General features: G+C 31.8%; 1 pseudogene; it reads right to left on the bottom strand.

Annotated features, from left to right (window-relative positions):
• Positions 1–636: 636 nt before the first annotated feature.
• LOC149562996 (molybdate transporter 1-like) lies at positions 637–2028 on the bottom strand (annotated as a pseudogene).
• Positions 2029–2566: the final 538 nt, after the last annotated feature.

The following is a 2566-nucleotide window of genomic DNA, read 5'->3' as shown; positions in this document are numbered from 1 at the left end:
TTTTGCTAAAAAATAAAATATGATTATCTGGAAAAAGAAAAAAGGATCTGACATTACATTTTAGTCTCAACTCAAATACATCATAAAAAATGTATTACCTAATTATAATTATATTCCTTAGTTAAAAACATAAACATAATATTAATGAAAAAAAAATTCTACAATTTATCAATTGTACATGAATGTAGATATAATTGTGTAAAATATTTTTACCATCGCACACAATCATATCCAAAAAAGTTCATGCACAATCAAGTAATATTTCAACATAGGAGCTATGTGCTTCCGTTGAAGGTTGATGATGTATGGAAAAATAGTCTCAATATATGTAAATAGCATTTGTACATACTTAAATAACCAATAATAGTGAGGCATTGTTAACAAAATTGTACTCTACATCACATGTTAGCTAATGAAGTACATACAATGCTTAATTAGACTACCATGTTTATTGTTTCGACAAGTGAGAAGCTAGTTGAAGGAAGTTGAACATGGCATAGAGGGGCACAAATAGTGAGCTTCTACTTGAACTCTTATCATCTTAATTATTGATTGATCAATTGATTATGTACTAACAATCTTCCAATAACACATCTAAATAAAGATAATTACTAATTGATGTCTACTACCGTCTATTCAAGTAGTTTTGTACAAGAATTTTCTTTTGTTGAACAATGACCAAAAAAGGGTTATGTATTATGATAATGCCATCGATCTCAATTTGAGAATTACATATATAAAAAATCCAAAAGCAAATTTTAGGACAAGACAAGAACTAATGAGTGAAATTGCTATGACAAATAAATCCTTCTTAGAACTCATGTTTCTGTAAGCCATAGTGACCTCAATTCCAGAAAAGAGTAACAACACACCCAACAAACTTATGGTAAAGTGTTTCAACATTTTAACCAAGGAATTAACTATGGGAAGACACAAGATCAGTTTTGTCAACCCTAAAATCCCACAAATGCCTCACTTTTAGCACCAAATTTGTACTATGCTGCAAGGTCACCTACTCCATGACAAATAGACAAACATGGCCCCAAACCAACAACCCACCAAATACATTATCCAAACACTCACAAGCACCCAACTTGTAGTAACATCCTTCTTGGGAAATAAATATGTTGATAAATTCCAGACAAAAATCACAGAGTTGAGGACAAAGCTTGTTTTCCACTCATGCCTTGAGATATTTATTAAAGATGCTTGGATAGACCCAATTTTAACTCCATAAGAACCTCAGGATTTCCAAGAATGGCAATCAAAATACTAAGCACAAAACTATAAGTGTAGATGAAATTGTATGCAAAACCTTGAAGTTCTAGACTAACTTCCTTATTTAGGCATTTTTAGCTTCATCAATGAGAATTGGAACCTATGGAATTTATCCATTCTCTAGACTTGATTCATTACCATTAGCATCATCAGATCTATTTAAAAGAATTATGAAGATTAGACAAACAAGAGCCAATTAAATTCCATTTAAGCCCATCTACGACCTTACACCCCCATATTTTGTCTTTGCAAAATTTTCCTCTTTTCTTTTGTATTTCACAATTGTGAATTCAAAATCCAAGCCTTGTGAGATTTGCATCCGTCTGACCATAGACCTGTAGGAGAAACAAGCCATTAAACTAATTTCATTTTCCTTGTAATTTGAAGCCCAAAAATACTCTTGTAGTGCAAATTTTTATTTTCATTGTCTCTAAAATACTTAGATGCTTTCCTTTACTAATTGTTGTAGTGCCTACCCCATTTTGCTTTTACTTATGTTGTTGAACATTTTTAGGCCAATTTTCATGTTATGATATTTGATTAGTGATACTTGATTACTTGATTAGTTGACACTATCTACATGTTTAGATTGTATAATTGATGAGCTAATTTGTACTTGAGGTATTTTGTGTGTTACTATGATTTATAGTTATTCTTGTGATGATGTTTTGAATGCTTTTATATAATGACTACAATTACTTTCATGATGATGTTTTATGTAGATTATGCATACTTACCCCATACTTGCATGTGTATGGTGTGCGTATTTGTTTTACAATTCTCTTTGTTGTATCTAATGTGGTTGAGGGAGGGAGTCATAGTCACCTGCGATTCAGGATCTATACGATGTACCACTCCCCACCATTATGTATATATAAGTGTATATGTGTGTGTATGTATATATATACATAGACATTATAATTATAATTTTATATATATATATACATACATACATACACTTTACATATATATACATATGCATATGTACATGCTTGGCTTTTATGTAGGATGCAAGTGTTGCGCATTGACGTCCTTGAATTGCCAGGATGAGTGTGCCCTATCGCAGTATCTCGACGATAAAAGAGGGGAGATAGTTTTCATGTCCAAATCCCAACCCCAAGCCTATTTTGTCTTGTGGTAAAGGACAAGTATTTATTTTCTCTACCCTTTCGAATTTGTCAAGGTGATGTGAATTCAAGAACTTAAGCCTTGAGTTTAATTTTTGAGCTTGCCTAGTTGTTGAGTTTCTTTTGAATATGTGGTCTAATTTGTGGCTTCAAGTGTAACT

Source organism: Cupressus sempervirens, chromosome 4 (genome assembly GCF_028749045.1).
Source record: "Cupressus sempervirens isolate cs-2001-9-10 chromosome 4, ASM2874904v1, whole genome shotgun sequence".
Classification (NCBI taxonomy): Eukaryota; Viridiplantae; Streptophyta; class Pinopsida; order Cupressales; family Cupressaceae; genus Cupressus; species Cupressus sempervirens.
The sequence above is the reverse complement of the archived record's forward strand: the minus strand, read 5'-3'. Positions and strand labels throughout refer to the sequence as shown.